The sequence below is a fragment of the Aegilops tauschii genome, chromosome 4 (assembly GCF_002575655.3).
Source record: "Aegilops tauschii subsp. strangulata cultivar AL8/78 chromosome 4, Aet v6.0, whole genome shotgun sequence".
NCBI lineage: Eukaryota > Viridiplantae > Streptophyta > Magnoliopsida > Poales > Poaceae > Aegilops > Aegilops tauschii.
Window position 1 is genome coordinate 240493091 of NC_053038.3, and position 23043 is coordinate 240516133.

The window sequence follows — 23043 nt, forward strand, 5'->3', positions numbered from 1 at the left end:
CAAGCCCTCTATCTTTTTTTATCATGCAAAATGACCAAATTTATAAGGGCCAAAATTATTTTTATCATGCAAGATGGCCACAAGCCCTTTAAAAATTGTCTCGTTTTGTTCATATAATATATATGATGACAGATTCCCACGCGTGCAATTAGCTTCTTTTTCTTCTTCTTTTCAAACCACCGTTTCCCACGCGTGTACACTCTCGATGCTGCGGTGGGTTTGAAAATGGGCTACTTCAGATTTGACCCCCTTATTGCCACGGCCAAATAACTCGTAGCGTTACGGCTATTTAAGCCACCCTCTGCCTCTGCCATCCCTCATCCATCTCCCATCCTCTGCCATCTGCACTTCTTGCTCTTCTACCGCTTCCCACCTACCGTGCTGGAGAGGCTCCACCCTACCGGCATGTAATTTGATCGCACACTACGTGTGTGAGCGATATCAAGGTTGATGACCGCAAGGAACTTCACCTAGTTCTTCCTCGTGTTCGGCTACCACCACCTCCCGCGGGGATCTCCAACGATGTTAAGCGTCGAGGAGGTCATCCAAAACCGGGTGGTGGTTGCTCTACTTGCCCACTTCATGAACACATTCAACGCCTTCTACCTCCTCGAGCAGGTGTTTTGGTGTGGCTCCGAGTTCATCACTTTCACCACCCACAACAGGTTCACGGAGTACACCAACATCTTCCCCACCGCCACGCGCATGCACACTCTTCTGTATCCCATCAACAACGCCCTGGAGGAACAGTGAAAAGGGCGCCCGGAGGAGGACCGAGGTGGAGAAGGCGGCGGCTAGGGTTCTAAACCCTCTATCTTTTTTTAGTCCATGCTATGTTAAGTTGTAATTGAACTATGTTGGAGTTGCTATGGGCTTGTTGGCCCTTTTCTTAAGTTGTATTATTAAGTTTTCTATCTATTCTATTATTAGGTTCTTCCTAGTTTGAACTATGTGATCGTGCTATGGGCTTGTTGGCCCTATCTACATATTGGGACTACATATTTGTTGATTGTTTTCTTAGAGAGCTCGGTTTGTTAGTAGGGTTCCCTTGTTAGTAACCACCTAGTGCATGCAAGCAAGGTTTCTTAGTAGGGGTGATTGAGTACAGCTAACCAAGGGAGTGGCTCTTTTTTTACACAAGCTTTGTTAGTAGGGATGAATATGTAGCCACCTAGCTAGAAGAGAGAAACCAGCGGCAGTGACCGATGCTGCATCCGTGGCGGCTAGCGTGCAAGAAAGCTGCTCAGTTAGTGCATCGTGGCGGACGCATCAGCGCATGCAGGCTCGGTCGGCGCATCATCGGCGCATGCAGGCTCGATCGACGCATGCATGCAGGCTTTGCTTGGTGCATGCATAACAGGCTTCTGTCCTGGTGGCGCGCGCGGACATCTAATGCAAGGGACGGCCCAGTGAAACCATGGCCCAATGGTCCAACAGCGACACCACGCAACGCGGCCCCACTCGTCAGAGTTAACGATCAAGCCTTTGACCCGAGCAACGTCCGCTGTGAGCAATTATGAGGGTTTCTGGCAAGGGAGTGGGGAAAATTGAGCAAAAGTTAAGAGTGCGGGGATGAATGAGTAGAGCTAAGAAACCAGGGGCACAGATGTGAAAATCTCTTTATTCAAATTGTCATATATATAGTGATTTTTCAAACATGCACAGAAATGCCATTATCAGATTCTTCATTTTCTTTGATAATTTTTCATGTATAAGTGTTGGAAATATGCCGTAGAGACTATAATAAAGTGGTTTATTATATTTCCTTAACCATGATAAAGGTTTATTATTCATTCTGGAATTTTAATGACCGGAAACTTAAATACATGTGTGGATACATAAACAAATATCGTGCCCCTAGTAAGCCTCTACTAGACTAGCTCGTTGATCAAAAGATGGTTAATGTTTCCTAACCATAGACATGTGTTGTCAATTGATAATGGGATCACATCATAGGATAATGATGTGATGGACAAGACCCATCCATTAGCATAGCATCTGATCATTCAGTTTATTGCTACCACTTTCTTAATGTCAAATACATATTCCTTTGACCATGAGATCATGCAACTCCCGGATACCGAGGAATATCTTGTGTGCTATCAAATGTCACAATGTAACTGGGTGATCATAAAGATGCTCTACAGGAATCTCCGAAGGTGTCTGCTGAGTTGGCATGGATTGAGATTGGGATTTTTCACTCCATATATTGGAGAGGTATCTCTGGGCCCTCTCGGTAATACAGCATCACAAGAAGCTTGCAAGCAAAGTGACGAAGGAGTTAGTTACGACATGATGCATTACGGAACGAGTAAAGAGACTTGCCAGTAACGAGAGTGAACTAGGTATGGAGATACCGACGATTGATTCTCGGGCAAGTAACATACCGACAGACAAAGGGAATTACGTATGTTTCTGTAAAGGTTCCACTGATACAAATCGTCGTAGAATATGTAGGAACCAATATGGGCATGTAGGTCCCGCTATTGGTTATTGACCGGAGAGGCATCTCAGTCATGTCTACATCATTCTCAGACCCGTAGGGTCCGCACGCTTAACGTTTGTTCATGACATAATACTATATTAGTTATGTGAGTCGGTGACCGAATGTTTTTCGGAGTCTCGGATGAGATCACATACATGAGAGGAGCTCCGGAACAGTCTGGAGGTAAAGATTGATATATAGGACAATGCTATTTGATCACTGGAAAGGTTTCATAATGTACCGGGTAATCATCGAATCACTAGAAGGGGTTCAGGGAGGCCCCAGGAGGTTATTGGGCCATATGGGCCAAATGAGGGGAGCACACTAGCCCACTAGGGGCTGGCGTACCCCTACTTTGGCCGCTGGCATTGGGGACAAAAGGAAGGAGGGGAGTCGGCCTCCCCTTGCCTTCCCTATCCTCCCCTTTCCTTCCCCCCGGCAGCAAAGAGGGAGGGGGTGCCTAAGGGCAGGCGCCCTAGGGCTGGCCACTGGCCCCCTAGGGGTGCGCCTGGGAAGCCTCCTCCTCCCCCACCTATATATATGTTTGGACGGAGAGGGGAAACACACACCACGATCCCCAAGCCGTGTGCGGCGCCCCTCTCCCTCTAGTTCGTCCTTGGTCATAATTTTAGTAATGCTCGGTGAAGTCCCGCGGAGATAGCACCACCACTGTTACCACGCTGTCGTGCTGTCGGAACTCATCTACTACTTCGCTCGACTTGCTGGACCAAGAAGGCGAGGACATCATCGAGCTGAACGTGTGCTGAACGCGGAGGTGTGATGCTTTCGGTACTTGATCGGTCGGATCGTGAAGGTGTATGACTACATCAACCGCGTTGATAAACACTTTTGCTTAATGGTCTATGAGGGTACGTAGACCTGCTCTCCCCTCTCGTAGCTATGCATCTCCATGGATAGATCTTGCATGTGCGTACATTTTCTTTTTGTTTTCCATGCAACTTTCCCCAACAATAAGTTATTTCATTCTGAGATACGGTTGAATTTCTATGATTAAGTTTAAATAAATTTCTGGATTTTTCTCGTTTTTTAGAAATAAATCAAATCCAGTAAATGATTTACTGTGTCAGCCTGACATCATGCTGATTTCAGTAGTCAACAGCGCGACCTTGGTTAAACTGACTAGTGGATCTCGCGTGTCTGTCTAAGAGCGCTAATTAAGTGTAAATTTAAACTAAACTTGGGTTAACCGAGGGCTGGCCCCACCTATCATTGACCCAGGGGAGGTCAAACCCCTCATCAACCGGGTCTAACCACCAGCGTTAAGCTGCCAGCGGCGTCTAGGCACGGCGCGACAAAATGAGCACCTAAGAAAAAAAGACCATATGCAGATAATGAAGAACCATAAGACTGAATGACTTGCGATGCCTGTGCCCACAAGAAATCTCGAAGCCACCCATTAATCATAATGGAACTCTGTGCAAAGTTTTCATGCCTGGCCAGGCTCGTTCGAGAGCCCATGCCGGCATGGGACGAACGGTGGTGGCGGCCGGAGGTGACGGCGATGAGCTCTCCAGCGGAGGCCGGTGCTTGCGCGTGCATGCGGGTGGCATTGCAGTGCACAAGCGGGCAAGGGGAGGCACTAGCGAGGCTCTACACGGGGTGGCGAGCACGGTGGACACGCACCCGGGACCAAATGTTCACTGGAGCGTCGGCGGCGGCCAGCTTCGGTTGCAGAGAAGAGGGGAGGACAATGTAGAGGCTCGCGGGGAACACGTAGGGGTAGGTCAGCGAGCTCAGGGAGGGGCCGGAGTGAGCGAAGCGGCGATAGCGATCTCGGTGCCGAACGGAGACGAAGACAACGGGGGCGGCATTCGGGGGCGTATGGCGTTGCATGGCTCGGCGAGGACGATGAGGGCATCGATATGGAGCTCGCAGACATAGCTAGAGGTCGAGGTGGAGGATGTGGCTGCTACTACGACGGCGCGAGATCATGGGCACGTCGGCCATGGCAGGGAGAGGGCGAGGGAGAGAGAAAGGGGCGAGTGAGTGTGCCAGCTGGATTGGGATGACGCCAAGGAAAGATCCAGGACGTCGCGCTGTCGAGAGGACGCAGACAGGCGTGCAGGTGGCGTGGCATGCTCTGGCGCGTCGTGCAATATCCCTCCTCTGCCTAGTGGCAGAGGTAGAGGATGACTCGCACCAGGCCAGGTGGGTCGGGCCAGCTAGGTAAGTGGCCCGTGGCCTTTTCTCTCTCTCTCTCTCTCCCTCTTTTTTTCATTCATAGGATTTCAAAAAGTAGTTTTGAGCTTAGGAAAAATATCAGGCATTTCCTAAGATCCTGAAAAAATTCATGGACACTTGCTGAACTATTTCAGTGGCCCACAAATAATTCCACCATTATTTGAGCATTTAAATTATTTATAGTATTAAAATCCCCAAAGTCAAATACAATATGATTTAATTCAAAAATCGAGAGTGACCTAGAAAAATGTGCACCATTTTTGGCAGAGGTTCTGGACTAATTCAAAAATGGTGAACTTTTGAGAAGGGCATTTTGGGGTCATTAAATCATTTTCAATTGATCCTAGTAGAATTTCATTTGGCGCTAGGGTTTGAACATCCCCATTTCAAATTCATTTGAATTTAAACATGATGACATGATGATCATGCAGTGACAAGCTAAGGATAATGCTAGGGCGGTGACACCGGCGGAAGGGAAGGAGATATGAGGCAGCGAAAGACGGTCAGGAGTCGTGTTGTCCGGTATGGTGGACGCTTCAGTCGGTGGAGCAACTCAGGTGAGGTGGAGGACATCACGGTAGGAGCTAGACAGACCACATAAAGTTTTCTTCGACACCTATCTATAACTGAAGTAATTCTGTAAGGGCTCCTTTGGCTTGCCGGATTCTAAAAGCACAGGGATAGGAAAAACAACCGAATAGGATTGGAATGCATGTGGGAAATAGAGCATTTGTAAACACATGATATATGTCAATTTGGGTGTTTGGTTCACAGGAATTGGAAGAGAAGAGGAATGCAAAGAAACATGGCGAAATTAAAGTGAAACCATATGAAAATGTGTACAGTTAGAATGTTATTCTGCCACTAATGCACTTAGTCTTATTTTCATTCATAGGATTTCAAAAAGTAGGTCCAGGTGGATGGTTTTCTCCATTCCTTTCAACCAAATGCATGAATAACTGAATAGTCGAGTACCATTGGAAAATTTCCTATTGCTATGTTTTTCCTTCACTTTTTCCCTTGAACCAAAATAGCCCTAATGGATCGACATGAATGTAGTGTAATAACTGATGCGACAAGTGTACAACCTCTTTTGCATAGCCGTGTGAACCTCAACATCATTGGGTTGGTCATTGAAGAAGTTGCAGCAGAGGTGGATGTCGGAGGTGTGGAAGAAGATCTGAGGCGTCTCTGGACGGCGTCTAGGGTACTCCTCTGTTGTGATGGATGGTTCCGTCATTGGAGCAGCTCCGGCGAGCTGTATGACTTGGAGGCTGAAGCAGTACAAGACAAACATCGTTAATCTCAAGTGGTATTCCAATCACATCTCGAATAGATGATGTAAAATAAATTACGAAAAAGTGGTAGATGTAAAATGTACATCACCAAAAAAACTGACTCAAACAGATGAGGTAAAAACTGTTGAGTCTGAACTTAACTATCAAAACTGATATTTACTATGGAATCTGAATGTTACTGTTGAAACTAAACACACTAGTAGCAGAGAAGCATTTCACATGTAGTTTAGGCTGCTTGAGCACTAGTAGTAGAGAAACGGTGATCTAAATCAGCAGGCGATCGACAAGGAACACACTAGAAGATAGAAGCCAGAGCAGCAGCGCAAACTAGAGCCAAAGCAGCAACTCGTGTAGCTGCAGCAGCCCGTGTACTAGCATCAACAGCTGAAGCGAGAGCAAGAGCAGAGCAATAGCACGAGTGATGTCTACTACATAGATTTATTCTTGTAGACTCGTGTTGGGCCTCCAAGCGTAGAGTTTGTAGGATAGTAGCAAATTTCCCTCAAGTGGATGACCAAAGGTTTTTCAATCTGTTGGAGGCGTAGGATGAAGATGGTCTCTCTCAAACAACCCTCCAATCAAATACGAGAAAACTCTTGTGTCCCCAACACACCCAATACAATGCCAAATTGTATAGGTGCACTAGTTCGGCGAAGAGATGGTGATACAAGTGTAGTATGGATAGTAGATATAGGTTTTTGTAATCTGAAAATAAAGAAATAGCACAATAACAAGTGATAAAATGGAGCACGAATGGTATTGCAATGCGTAGAAACAAGGCCTAGGGTTCATACTTTCACTAGTGCAACCTCTCAAAAGTACCAACATAATTGAATCATATAACAATCCCTCAACGTGCAACAAAGAATCACTCCAAAGTTCTTATATAGCGGAGAGCATAACATGAAATTGTTTGTAGGGTACGAAACCACCTCAAAGTTATCATTTCCGATCAATATATTGAGCTATTCCAGAAGTGTCATGAACAACCCTAGAACTTCAAAGAGTTCCCCAAGATTTGTACCAGAGAAAGTAGGACAAAAACGTGCATCAACCCCTCTGCATAGATAAGCGCAATGTCACCTCGGGAATCCATGAGTTGAGTGCCAAAACATACATCAAGTGAGTCAATATAATACCCCATTGTCACCACGGGCATTCATATGCAAGACATACATCATGTGCTCTCAAATCCAACAAGTATTCGATCCGATAATAGTGAAACCTCAAAGGTAAAAACTCAATTCATCACAACAAGATAGTGAGGGAAAAAAACATATGTTCCAACTATATTAACAAAGCTCGCGGTATATCAAGATCATGCCAAATCAAGAACACGAGAGAGAGAGAGAGAGAGAGAGATCAACCACATAGCTACTTGTACATATCCCTTGGTACTTATTGAGCTTGCGTTGGTTTATCCCTTGAAGAGGAAAAGGACGATGAAACAAAGTAGAGATAAGTATTTCCCTCAGTTAATAGCCAAGGTATCAATCCAGTAGGAGGAACACACAAGTCTCTAATGATAGAACCTACACAAACAAACAAATACTTGCACCCAACGCGATAAAAGGGGTTGTCAATCCCTTCACGGTTACTTGCAAGGATGAGATCTGATAGATATAGGTATAAAAGGTAAACAAAAGTGCAAAATAAAGTATAGGTAAATAAATTGCAGCAAGGTATTTTTGGGTTTTTGCTTTTATATATCTGAAGATAATATGATAAAAATAGACCCAGGGGCCATAATTTTCACTAGAGGCTTCTCTCTTGAAGAAAGCATACGGCGGGTAAACAAATTACTATTGAGCAACTGATAGAAAAGTGAATAATTATGATGATATCTAATGCAATGATCATGAATATAGGCATCACGTCCGTGATAAGTAGACCGACTCCTGCCTGCATCTACTACTATTAATCCACACACCGACCGCTATCCAGCATGCATCTAGTGTATTAAGTTAACAAGAATGGAGTAACGCCTTAAGCAAGATGACATGATGTAGAGGGATAGATCCAATCAATATGAACAACCCCATATTTTAATCCTTATGGGCAACAATACAATACATTTCATGTCCCTTTCTGACACTGGGATTGAGCACCACAAGATTGAACCTGATATATCTCTAGCGTATCTATAAGTTTTTATTGTTCCATGTTGTTATATTATCATTCTTGGATGTTTTACCATGATTTTATAGCAACTTTATATCATTTTTGGACTAACCTATTGACATAGTGCCCAATGCTAGTTGCTATTTTTTGCTTGTTTTTTACTTCAAAGAATATTAGTACCAAACGGAATCCAAATGTAGTGAAACTTTTTGGAGATTTTTTCTGGACCAGAAGACAACTAATGGGCCAAGAAAGTATCAGAGGGGAGGCCCATGGGGGGCACAACCCACCAGGGCACGCCTAGGAGCACAGGCGCATCTAGAGGGTTGTGGTCCCACGGAGACCTCCTGCACCGCCTCTTCGCCCTATAAATTCCCAAATATTCGAAAAACCATAGGGGAGTCAACGAAACACAATTCTAGCTGCTGCAAGTTCCAGAACCACGAGATCTAATCTAACACCATCACGGAGGGGTTCATCATCCTCATTGGTGCCTCTCCGATGATGCGTGAGTATTCCACCATAGACCTACGAGTTCGTAGGCAGTAGCTAGATGGCTTCCTCTCTCTCTTTTGATTCTCAATACAATGGTCACTTGGAGATCTATTTGATGTAATGACTTTTTGCGGTGTGTTTGTTGGGATCCGATGAAGTTTGAGTTTATGATCAGATCTTTTATCCATGAATGTTATTTGAGTCTTCTTTGATCTCTTATATGCATGATTATTTATAGTCTCGTATTTCTTCTTCGAATCTTTTGTTTAGATAGGCCATCTAGATCGATTTTTCTTGCCATGGGAAGAGGTGCTTTGTGATGGGTTCGATCTTGCGGTGTTCTTTCCTAGTGACAGAAGGGGCAGCAAGACTCACATGTATCATTGATATTAAGGATAAAAATATGGGGGCTATTCCTACAAGAATATATCTCGCCTACATCATCTCATCGTTCTTATTGCATTACTCCATTTCTCCATGAACATAATACACTAGATGCATGTTGGATAGCGGTCGATGTGTGGAGTATTAGTAGTAGATGCACGCAGGAGTCGGTCTACTAATCTTGGACTTGATGCCTATATATTGATCATTGCCTTGCATATCATCATAATTATTTGATCTTCTATCAATTGCCCAACAGTAATTTGTTTACCCACCATGTGCTATTTCTCGAGAGAAGCCACTAGTGAAATCTACGACCCCCGTGTCTATTCTTTATAATATTTTCTTTCCGATCTAATATTTGCCACTTTTATTTTCAGATCTATTATTCCAAAAACCCAAAAATAATTTGCTGCACTTTTTATTTTCATCTTTAATTTCGTGTTTTATCGATTATTTATCCAATCTTCCACAAAATTATCTATCTTTTTACCATGGAGGGATTGACAACCCCTCTTATGCGTCAGGTTGCATATTTTTTTTCTTTGTGTGCAGGTACCGTTTATGTAGTGTTGCTTGGTTCTCCTACTCGATTGATACCTTGGTTTCAGAACTGAGGGAAATACCTACAATAGTTGTACTACATCATCCCTCCTCTTCGGGGAAATACAGATGCAGTTTCAAGCGACATTAGAACCCAGTATAAAGCACCTCTCCCATTGCAAGAAAAATCAATCTTGTTGGCCAAACCAAATCAATAGATCGGAGAGAAATACAAAGCTATCTTAATCATGCATAAAAGAGTTCAGAGAAGACTCATATAATATTCATAGATAATCTGATCATAAACCCACAATTCATTGGATCTCAACAAATGCACCGCAAAAGTAGATTACATTGAATAGATCGCCAAGAACATCGAGGAGAACATTGTATTGAAGATCAAAGAGAGAGAGAAGAAGCCATCTAGCTACTAGCTATGGACTCGTAGGTCTGTGGTAAACTACTCACACATCATTGGAAGGGCATCAAGGTTGATGAAGAAGCCCTCCTCGCTCGAATCCCCCACTGGCAGAGTACTGGAAAAGGCCTCCAGATAGGACCGCAAGAGGACAGAAATTTGCGGCGGTGGAAAAGTATTTTGGTGTGCCCTCTCGTATACGGGCAATATTTGGGTATTTATAGAGCAAAGATTACGGTTAGAGGAGCATCAGGGGCCCCACAAGCCTGGGGCGCCCCCCTAGGACGTGGCCTCCAAGCTTGTCACCAATTGGAGGCCCCTCTGAACTCCTCCCAAAGGTTCCTGGGTGTCTTCTAGTCCAAGAATATTCCTCAAAAGTTTCATTCTATTTGGACTCTGTTTGGTATTGATTTTCTATAAAAGACAAAAAAAGGAAAAAAATGAAACTGGCACTTGGCACTAGGTTAATAGGTTAGTCCCAAAACATGATATAAAGTAACATAATAAGGCATATAAAACATACATGATGGATAATATAATAGCATGGAACAATAAAAAACTATAGATACGTTGGAGACCTATCAAGCATCCCCAAGCTTAATTCCTGCTCATCCTCGAGTAGGTAAAAGATAAAAACAGAATTTTTGATGTGGAATACTACATAACATGTTTATCATGTAATCTTTCTTTATGTGGCATGAATATTCAGATATGTAAGATTATAAAAAGTATAATATTGACTTAAAAACGATAATACTTCAGGCATACTAAAAAGCAATCATGTCTTTTCAAAATATAATGACTAAAGAAAGTTATCCCTACAAAATCATATAGTGTTGTTATGCTTCATCTTCTTAACACAAAGTATTTATCATGCACAACCCCAATGACATGCCTAGGAATTGGTTCATAGTTTTTAACGCACTTCAGCTTTGTCAACTCTCATGCAATACATGAGCGTGAGCCATGGATATACAACTATGGGTGGAATAGAATATGATGTAGGAGGTTGTGTGGAGAAGACAAAAAGTGAGAAAGTATCACATTGACGAGGCTAATCAATGGGCTACGGAGATGCCCATTAATTGATGGCAATGAAAGGAGTAGGGATTGTCATGCAACAGATGCACTAGAGCTATAAGTGTATGAAAGCTCAAAAGAAAACTAAGTGGGTGTGCATCCAACTTGCTTGCTTACGAAGACCTAGGGCATTTAAGGAAGCCTGTCATTGGAATATACAAGCCAAGTTCTATAATGAAAAATCCCCACTAGTAATATATGAAAGTCACAAAATATGAGACTCTCTATCATGAAGAACATAGTCTACTTTGAAGCACAAGTGTGGAAAAGGATAGTAACATTGTCCCTTCTCTCTTTTTCTCTCATTTTTTTCTCTTTTTTTCTTTTGCCTCTTTTTTGGGCTCTTTGACCTCCTTTTATTTATTTTAGTCTAGAGTCTTATCCCGACTTGTGGGGGAATCATAGTCTCCATCATCCTTTCCTCACATGGAACAATGCTCTAATAATGATGATCATCACCTTTTTATTTACTTACAACTCAAGAATTACAACTCGATACTAGAACAAAGATATGACTCTATATGAATACCTCAGGCGGTGTACCGGGATGTGCAATGATCTAGTGTGACATCTATAAAAAAATATGAACGGTGGCCAAGCCAAAAATACTATGCAAACAATATGATCATGCAAAGCAATATGACAATGATGGTATGTGTCATCATAAAACGGAACGGTGGAAGTTGCATGGCAATATATCTCGGAAAGGCTATGGAAATGCCATCATAGGTAGGTATGGTGATGAAGATATAACGTGGCTTATGTGTGAAAGAGCGTACCATATCACGGGGTTTGGATGCACCGGCGAAGTTTGCACCAACTCTGAAGGTGAGAAATGGCAATGCACGGTATCGAAGAGGCTAGCAAATTGCGGAAGGGTGAGAGTGCGTATAATCCATGGACTCAACATTACTCATAAAGAACTCACAAACTTATTGAAAAAGTTTATTAGCCTTTGAAGCAAAGTACTACTACACATGCTCCTAGGGGGATAGATTGGTAGGAAAAGACCATCGCTCGTCCCCGACTGCCACTCATAAGGAAGACAATCAATAATAAATCAAGCTCCAATATCATCGCATAACGAGAGACCATATGTGCATGCTTCGGGAATCACAAACCTTAACACAAATATTCTTACAAAACCACAATTACACACTAGCATGACTTTAATATCACCATCTTTATATCTCAAAACGAATGCAAGGAATCAAGCTTCTCATATATTCAATGAACTTCATGAATGTTTTTATTATATCCGTCTTGAATACCTTATCATATTAGGAAAAAATTCATAACCCAAGAAAATTTCCATACTATTTATAAGACTCTCAAAATAATATAAGTGAAGCATGAGAGTTCATCAATTTTCTTCAAAATAAAACCACCGCCGTGCTCTAAAAAGATATAGGTGAAGCACTATAGAAACATGATATGTCTCCATCCTATCTACTTTTACAAACGCTTTTGCCCTTGTTTTGGACTCTAATTTCCATGATTTGAATGGAACTAACCCGGACTGACGCTGTTTTTAGTAGAATTGCCTTGGTGTTATTTTTGTGCAGAAATAAAAGTTCTCGGAATGACCTGAAACTTCACGGAGAATATTTTTGGAATAAATAAAAACTATTGGCGAAAGAATCAACAGAAGGGGACCCACCGGCTGTCCCCTGTCTTGTGGGTCCCACGAAGCTCGACCGACCTCAACTCCAACTCCATATATTCATGCTCGGGGAGAAAAAAAATCAAAGAGAAGGATTCATCGCGTTTTATGATACGGAGCCGCCACCACCTCCTATTCTTCCTCGGGAGACCAGATCTGGAGTCTGTTTTGGGCTCCAGAGAGGGGAAATTGTCGTCGTCGTCATCATCAACCATCCTCCGTCACCAATTTCATGATGCTCACCACCGTGCATGAATAATTCCATCATAGGCTTGCTGGACGTTGATGGGTTGGATGAGATTTACCATGTAATTGAGTTAGTTTTCTTAGGGTTTGATTCCTAGTATCCACTATGTTCTAAGATTCATGTTGCTATGACTTTGCTATGCTAAATGCTTGTCACTAGGGCCCGAGTGCCACGATTTCAGATCTGAACCTATTATGTTTTCATGAATATATTTTTGTTCTTGATCCTATCTTGCAAGTTATAATCACCTACTACGTGTTATGATCCGGCAACCCCGGAGTGACAATAGTCGGGACACTTCCCGGTGATGACCGTAGTTTGAGGAGCTCATGTATTCACTAAGTGCTAATGCTTTATTCCAGTTCTCTATTAAAAGGAGGCCTTAATATCCCTGAGTTTCCATTAGGACCCCGCTGCCATGGGAGGGTAGGACAAAAGATGTCATGAAAGTTCTTTTTCATAAGCACGTATGACTATATTCAGAATACATGCCTACATTATATTGATGAATTGGAGCTAGTTCTGTGTCACCCTATGTTATAACTGTTGCATGATGAATGCCATCTGACATAATTATCCATCATTGATCCATTGCCTACGAGTTCGTTTCATATTGATCTTTGCTAAGTTACTTTTCCGTTACCACTGTTACGATTGCCACAAAACTGCTACTGTTACTTTTGCCACCGTTACTGATACTTCCATATTACTTTGCTACTAAATACTTTGCTGCAAATACTATGTCTTTCATGTGTGGTTGAATTGATAGCTCAGCTGCTAATACTTGAGAATATTCTTTGTCTCCTCTTGTGTCGAATCAATAAATTTGGGTCAAATACTCTACCCTTGAAAACTGTTGTGATCCCCTATACTTGTGGGTTATCAATACCTTTTTCTCGCACCGTTGCCGGGGAGCATAGCTCCATTCTTTGAGTCACTTGGGATTTATATCTGTTGATCACTATGAGGAATCTGAAAGATCTAAGAACCAATTTTTTTTGCTCAACTACGACGGGAGGTAAGGAACTGCCATCTAGTTCTGCACTTGATTCACCTTCTGTTTTGAGTAAACTTGCGACACCTGCATCTGCTATTGATTATGATATGTCGCATGTTATTGATGATGCCACTTCTGCTATGCATGATGCTTATGATGATACTACTTCTTTCCTTGATAATACTGTGCCACTAGGTGAATTTCTTGATGAATAACTTGCTAGGGTTAGAGAGAATGAAATTACTCAAACTGACGATATTATTGAAATTGAAGATTATGATTCTCCCCCTAGATATGAATTGCCTGTTGTACCTGAGGGTTATATTATGGATGAAGAAACTGCTAGAGACTTTTTTGCTTGTAATGATAGAGATGATCTTGAGAAACTACTAGATAAGCTAAAAGAAAAGTCTTTGGAGGATAGAATACAATAGGATCCTAAGTTTGCTACTTCACCTATCTTTTTTACCGATAAGGATTATGAATTCTCTGTCGATCCTGAGTTAATTACTTTGGTTGAATCTTATCCTTTCTATGGTTATGAATCTGAAACTGTTGTGGCACATCTTACTAAATTGAATGATATGGCCACCCTATTTGCTCATGAGGAAAAATTCGCTATTACTATATTCTTAAATTGTTTCCTTTCTCGTTAAAGCGTGATGCTAAGTTATGGTTTAATTCTCTTGCTCCTGGTTGTGTGCGTAGTCCCAGGATATGATTTACTACTTCTCTGAAAAATATTACCCTGCTCATAAGAAACATGCTGCTTTAAAGGAAATATTTAACTTTGTGCAAATTGAAGAAGAGAGTCTCCCATAAGCTTGGGGGAGGCTTCTCCTATTACTTAATGCTTTGCCTGATCATCCTCTCAATAAAAATGAAATACTTGATATCTTTTATAATGGACTAACCGATGCTTCCAGAGAACACCTAGAGAGTTGTGCTGGTCGTGTTTTCAGGGAAAGAACTGTTGAGCAAGTTGAATTGCTATTGAATAATATATTGAGTAATGATAATGAGTGGACCTTCCTAAACCAACTCCCAAGACAAATCCGAAGAAAAGAGGTATTCTATTTCTCAGTCCTAAAGATATGCAAGAGGCAAAGAAATCTATGAAGGAAAAAGGTATTAAAGCTTAAGATGTTAAGAATTTACCACCTATTGAAGAAATACATGGTCTGGATAACCCGACACAGGTAGTAGAGGTGAACTCTCTCTATAGATTTGATGAAGGTGATATTCCTCATAATAAGTCTGCTAGTCAATGCTTAGATGATTTTGATAATTTTATTGTTAAACAAGAAAACATCAATGCTTATGTTAGTAGACAATTGGAACGTAATGCTTACATGTTTGACTACTTGGGTGATTATATGAGTAGAACTGTTAATGTTCTTAAGCTTATTAGTAAACATGTTTCCATGGTTAGAACTTGAGTAGAACAAGTACTTAAGGCATTTGCTTAATGAGTTGAATTGTAAGAAATGATAATGTTGTTAGGGTTATGACTAGATGTGGTAAAATGACTCAGGAACCTTTGTATCCCGAAGGCTATCCTAAGAGAGTTGAGCAAGATTCTCAGAGAGTTAATACTGATGCACCTAGTCCTAGTAAAAAAGAAAAGGAAAATTGACAGGACTTTGCATGCTCCTAGTGAACCTGTTATAGACACACCCGAGAATCCAAATGATATTTCTATTTCTGATGCTAAGACACAATCTGGCGATGAACATGAACCTAGTGATAATGTTAATGATGACGTTCATGGTGATGCTCAACCTAGTAATGATAATGATGTGGAAGTAGAACCTGTTGTTGATCTTGATAACCCACAATCAAAGAATCAATGTTATGATAAGAGAGACTTCATTGTAGGAAACATGGTAAAGAAAGAGAACCATGGGTTCAGAAACCCATGCCCTTTCCTCCTAAACCATCCAAGAAAAAGGACGATGATGATTTTGAGCGCTTTGATGAAATGATTAGACCTATCTTTTTGTGTATGCGTTTGACTGATATGCTGAAAATGTCTCCTTATGCTATGTATATGAAAGATATTGTTACAAATAAAAGAAAGATACCGGAAGCTGAAATTTCCACCATGCTTGCTAATTATACTTTTAAGGTTGGAATACCAAAGAAACTTGGAGATCCAGGAGTACCAACTATACCATGCTCCATTAAATGAATCTATGTTAAAACTGCTTCATGTGATCTTGGAGCCAGTGTTAGTGTTATGCCTTTGTCTTTATATCGTAGACTTGAATTGAATAAGTTGCCACCTACTGAAATCTCTTTGCAAACGGCTAATAAATCAACTGCTATACCCATAAGTATTTAGGAGGATGTGCCTATTGTGGTTGCAAACGTTACTATCTTAACAGACTTTGTTATTCTTGATATTCCACAGGACGACAGTATGTCGATCATCCTTGGTAGACCCTTTTTGAATACTGCAGGGGCTATTATTGTTTGCAACAAAAGCAATGTCACTTACCGTGTTAATGGTAATGAGCATACGGTACACTTTCCGAAGAAACAACCTCAAGTTCATAGTATCAATTCTATTGGAAAAATTTCAACTATTACTATTGGAGGTTTTGAATTCCCTCTTCCTACTGCCAAAAATAAATATGATACTCTTATTGTTGGGGGCATGCATATCCCCGTTGAGGTAACCTAGTGTTATTCGAAAATTCTCTGGTTTCATGTCATACGAAAGAAGTTTGTTAATAAGACTTGATCAACCTTGTTAATGGATTCCTTTTGATGAGCATGAGATGGATGAATTTAGAAGGCACAACTTTCTGTACCCACTTATTACTTTCTGTTATTTAGAATAAATAAAGCAAAAATAGTATTTTCTATCTATGTCCTAATTATCCGTGAAATAAAAAATGACCTGAAAATAAAAGTTCTCCAAATGCTCTGAAAATTTAGTATATTTTTTATAGAATATTTTAGAATTTCTGGCACTGAGAATGCACCAGGGGGATGCACCAGTGGGCCACAAGAGTGGAAGGCGCACCCTACCCCCTGGGTGCGCCCATGCCTTATGGGTCCCACGTGGGTCCCCTCCACTTATTCCAGCACAAATCCACTTCGTCTTCCTCTAGAAAAAATTATCCCGTAGCTGAAACCCGTGTTCTTGCTCATCTTGCTGCCATTTTCGATCTCCTTGCTCAAAGATGAATTCGCAAAACTGCTTTGGGGGATTTTTCTTCCGTATATGACTCCTCCAATGGTCCAATTAGTTTTTGTTCTAGTGCTTTATTTGTTGCCACTTTTTGCTGCTGTCATAACCTTGTTCTTGAGCTTGCATGTCAAATTTATGTGGTCCAAAGTAGTTTTGATGCATGATATAGCCTCTAGACACTTGTAGGAGTAGTTGCTATCAATTTTGTGGAGTTTGGTTCACTTTTATTTTGAGTCATTAAAATTTCAGAAATTTTTCATAGGAAGAAAAATTTCTAGGAAAATGTACCAATGTGGTTCTTCTAGGAAGCAAGCACCGAGGCTCACGATACGTGAGCCGGACCTTGAACCACCAAGGGAAGCTCAAGTGCGGCCTAGTGAATGGTCGTCAGATGAATTCATGGTTCATGCAGGTTTCAAGGATGAGTTTGATGCATACATACAAAATGCTGGCCTTGAGGACTTCGTGTCAGATAAGTGCCGACAATACTATTACCTCACCGATTCCTTTGTGCGGAGGTTTGAATTTTCATCTAAGCGTAATACCCATACGGTTTTATTGGTCTTTATGATGAATCATATACCATGGACCTTGAGGATTTTAATACTGCTTGCAAAATCCCACAATGGGGCATCCATAGTGAGCCTCACAAAGCTGAACACAATGATTTCCTTGCTAGCATCACTGTGGGAGAAACTAGAAATATCACACAAGCTACCATAGGGAGCATTCACTTTCCTGCGATACATTATTTTTCTCTCTTTATGGGTAGATGCATTAATGGTAAGCATGAGCATAGCCACTTTTGCGTTCTAGATCTTAGTGTCCTCAAATGTGCGGTGTTAGGTGATAAGCGCTATAACTTGGGGTCTATTATTGCGAGGAGGTTACATCTTAATGCTAAAGATGGACATTTATTTGATGGGATTTATGCAACTCATTTACCTAATTATCTTGGTGTACCCATAAGAGGGAATGACATTGAGTTGACACCTGCTTTTCTAGATTATAATGCTATGGTACGCTATCAGTTTCTTGAGAGGAACGAACAGTGCCTCCAGTACCGACTAATCTTTGACAGACGGCATGCTGTCCATGTTACCCTTCCTGCTCCTTCCTTCTTTAACTTTCAGGTAAAAGGGAGATAGTTTATTACCAGAGAGGAGGCAAACCAGTATGAGGGAGAGATGGAGGCCGCTCGCCTCCAGGAAGTTGCTCGCCAAGTGGTAGCTGCTGCAGCACTGTACAACCCCAACTACGATTTTGGATATCATCTGGGCCAGTCGTGGCCTTGGACCAACTAAGGCAAAAAGCCTAAGCTGGGGGGAGTACGTATTTCTCACCGACATTACATTCATGCTCACACAATCATTCTGGTTGTCGGTGATCATACTTTTTCATTGTATTATCCATGCTAATTTATTTTCTTTTTATCGCTTCTTCTTGTGTGTTTGAAAAACTTTGAGAAAAACAAAAAAATTAGTTGTAGCTATCGGCGTTCTGGGAACTAAGGTACATTGACATGCCGGCCTACGGCCCACAGCATGGCTCCATCGACGGCCTCGTACGGCCCATCTTCAACATCGACAAGAGAAGACCCTCGCGAGGGGCCAAGCCTCGCAAGGCGGATGACGTCAAGACCTCCAGAGGGAGCGCCCCCCTACGCTGGCTCCTGAGGAGTGGAGATTCCTATGCAGGTGCTCACCTCATGAGGTTAAGGTCACGTAAGCCATGACGACCAAGGCCAGGCGGGCACCAGGAGGCGCAGCACAACATGTTTCTTCTTTGGGGCTTAGTAGACAGGCAAAGGGGCGGCGAAGTACCAAGTAACCAGCCAAAGGTTTCCATTTCCGTGCTACAAGACCAAGACCGCCAGGACGGAGGACAAAAGTCATCGCCGAGCCCACCACGGCGTCACGACCAGAAGATTTGCAGGCGAAGACCAACTTTCGTCAGGATAAGATGTACTAGTTGTCTCCCTTCAAACTTGGTTGTTGCGGAATCCCTTCCCTCCTACATTTTGGGGGAAGATGTCCGAGGCCACTATAAATATAGCCTAGCCACCACCATTGGAGGGGACGGAAAAGCGCAAACCCTCACTAGCTCACACCAACTCAAGAATTGACCTCCTGAGGTTGTTCTTCCTCTGTACCAGTTCATCCTCAGCCCCTCGTGAGGCCAATCCACCCGAAAGCAGGAGTTGGGACTTACACCGTAAGGTGGCGTGAACATCGGTAAACAGTCATGTCCCTTTCCTTTCCCGTTCATTGAGATAGGTTGTGAGAGCGACGAGTTGGTAGGCTGGGGAGATCAAGTTCTTCGCACCCACCCTAGAGTTCGAACTTTCCTTTGGTCCGCGGGGCCCTGAATCTGACATTTGGCGCGCCAGGTAGGTGTGCGTTGGAGCCTCTCCCCCGCCAGTCGATTTGCCACCGTTCCATCATTCTCATGGCTAACGCTCGTCGAGTTCGTGCTGAGCGCCGAGCTGCCCTCGCCGCCCGCATCACCCAGACAGTGCTTGCCAGCGACGGCGGCCCCCGCCGTTCCCCATCGCCTGCGGCTAGCGCTGCCACCGGCCCAGTGGCTCACGAGTAGCAGGCTTCATCGTTGCATCCTTCTATGCGGCGTGATGGACGCACCACCACTCCGTCGCTGACTCCGGCGGTTGCTTCGTCTCCCCATGCTCGTCGTGGGCCGGCAAACGTGCAGGCTGTGTTGCTCATGGCACGCGAGCTTCTGCGCTATCGCCCGACCGATGACCTCTACGAGGACTGCCTGCACCGCATCACCGAGCTCGTCAGCGCCACTGGAGAGGCCCCAGCACCGTCTCGCTCGTTGCTTCCCCCGCTGCCTCTTGCGAGCCATGTGGCCCACGGTGCGCCTCCTCCACATCCCAGGCAAGATGGCGTCCTCAAGCCAAGGCGCCAGGCCCCTCGGCGCGACCCGCCGTGCAGGGAGCCAGCGCATGACTAAGAAAGCTGCCAAGTGGAGCAGCGGCCTCCAGGAGAGGTGTGTGCGCTCCCAGCACAGCCGCGTGAAGAACACGTGCTGCCCGAGGCGGCGGCGTGCGAGTGTCAAGACCAGGCTCCCACTACTAGGGAAAACTTTATATACAGCATCTTAGCAGTAGCGCTAGACAAAACAGTGCGCTAATGCTACATAGTAGTAGCATGCTTAAATAAACTACGCTACTGCTACTACATTAGCAGTAGTGCGTTCTAGGAAATCGCGCTGCTGCTATGTTTGTACCGGGCGGAGATGGCTAGCCCCACTTAGCAGTAGCGTGTATCTGCAACCACTACTACTGCTAAGCTCCATAGCAGTAGCGTGTATCTCGGAAACGCACTACTACTTACTTACTTTATCCTCACCATGCGCCCGACCCTCTCACTCACTCTCGCCCACGCCGAACCCGTCGTCCGCCGCCGCGATCGTCCGCCGTCGTCGCCGCGCTGCTCCTCCACCGAGGTAATCCCTCCGTCCCTCCTCCACCCTCCTCCCCTCCCTCCTCCTCCCTCCTCCTCCGGCCGCCCTCCTCCCACCGCACCTTCCTCCTCCTCCTCCGGCCGCCCTCTCCCTCCTCCTCCTCCGGCCGCCCCCTCCCCCTCCTCCCCCCGCCCCCTCCCTCCTCCGATCCGACCGGCCTCCTCCCCCTCCTCCTCTCTCCTTCCTCCTCCCTTCCCCTCCTCCCTCCATCTCTTTTTTTTTCTGTTTTTACTGTAGTTTTCTTACTATTGTGTAATGTATATTTTTATTGTTTTTAGTAAGTGTTTAAATTAATTAGTAAGTAAATTAATAAAACTAGTTAAACTAGTTTATTTTTAGTAAGAACTAGTTGAATTAATAGAACTAATGTATTTTTAGTAAGAAAATTAATATAACTAGTTGAACTAGTTTATTTTTAGAAAGAACTAGTTCATTTTTATTTATAGTAAGTTTATTTTTAGTAAGAACTAGTTGAATTAATAGAACTAGTTGAACATGTCATGTTTGTTGTTATTTTTTAGTTTAAGCAATTATTCCTGCATCGTCGACGATGCCTATCCCGCATCCTCGTCGTCGATACCCGTCGTTCGCTAGGGTTTTAGTTGTATTAGTAATGTTATATGTATGATACTATTCTGGATGTATTAGTGATAACTTATAGGGTTTTTGTTTTTGCAGAAATCTAGGAGCCCCTCCATCATCCCCGCCGTCGTCCCCGTGACCGACCCCCTCCGACCTTGAGCTGAGACCAGCCAAATCTCCATGTCAATATGTGTCCTACAAGATATGATGTAGATAAAAACATGCATACCTTGTGTTGCTCAAATAGGATATATGGGTGCCCAAGTGGCCGGTCATGTTTGCAGGTTACACCTCCGAGTGGCCTTTGTTTTGCCGGAGTGTTGATTAATTTCCCTTCCGGCAAATTTCAGGCGCTCGATATGTCCTTTTTTAGCAAAGGTCATGCCGGATTTTTTCGTGAATTTTGGCATGATTTGTGCTAGAATATGTAGGAAATTTCTAGTGGCCTGGATTTTCTAGAAAGATAATTAAACGATATTTCGGGTTGACTTTAAGTCTGTCGAGGCCGAAGAATCCCGCCTGTTGTCGTGGGCGTCGTTTCTCCTTCTTCTCCTTGTGCTAGATCTTTGTTATGCACTAGGGGAAGGAGGGGTAACGACCATCACCGACGGTTGCAAATGTCAGAGAGGAATCAGTGAGGGAGAGTCTCCACCATATATGAGAGGACGAAGAATCCCGACTATTGTCGTGGGGTCGCTCCTCCTTCATTTCTGTGTGCTAGAAATTTTGGTGTAATGCACTTGGGAAGGAAAGGAGGAGCGACCATCACGAACGGTCGAATGTATACACCACGTGAGCTGAGAGATTTCAAGAAAAGACTCGACAGACCGATAGTCAATCCGTGATGAATAATAATGATCTAATTTAGTTTTTGTAGTACATATATTTAATTGTACAACTTTAATCATTCAATTATGAACATAGGAAATGTTGTACTCGGACGACGAAAGTCTCCCGGGGGAGTGCGACTGGTGCAACGATGACCGAGGTCTGTGCGACAGTCCTCACCTGGACGAAGTTCGGTGCTTCAGAATTAAGCTCTAGGAGACCTTCGATGTTGAAAAGGTACGCAACGATGACAAGTGATTTTTTCGTAATTAAGCACGACTTCAACTATTTCAACGTGTAATTTTCATCTTTTACAATTCGACTAGCTTATCCCATGCCATGCAAGGCGCTATGTCTTGAAGAGGATGGGTTTTGAAGACCATGAAAATTTCAAAACAAAGAAAATACACCTAAGGACCCATCATGATATGAATTTTGAAGTAAATATGTACAATTCTCGGAGCGTAACCCATTTTGGTTGCCAAAATTGGGAAGCACTTTGCAAGATGTATGGTTTTTATGAGGATATGATTGTCACCATGGATCTTGGTGACCCTGCAAGACAATATGGACATTTGGGTACTTGTTGATACACTTCCGATTCTACTGCTATGTGAGTTTCTCAAACATAGTTATTAACTAATTTATATTGTTTATTTCAAAATAGTTGACAGCTTGTTTCCATTGACAGCTTATTTTCATTCTTCAAACAATGTGCGGAAGATGGTGGACAAAACCCACTACACCGATGGCTCCGAAATAACTTATAAGGAGAAAAATCATCTGATCGCATTTTGTACTGATCTTGAGAATTACAATACCTATTATCAAACTCCTCCAAATTATGGTGAATACTTGCCACTAGTGCATGTGTTGAACCATGGTAGCTTCTATGGAGATACCATGGTAAGATTTTTTACTATTACGACATCCGTGCATCTTTTGCATACTTCTAAAACTGAACTACATTGCTAACTACGAAGTTATTACTATGTTTTTCAACAGAAAATTCCGA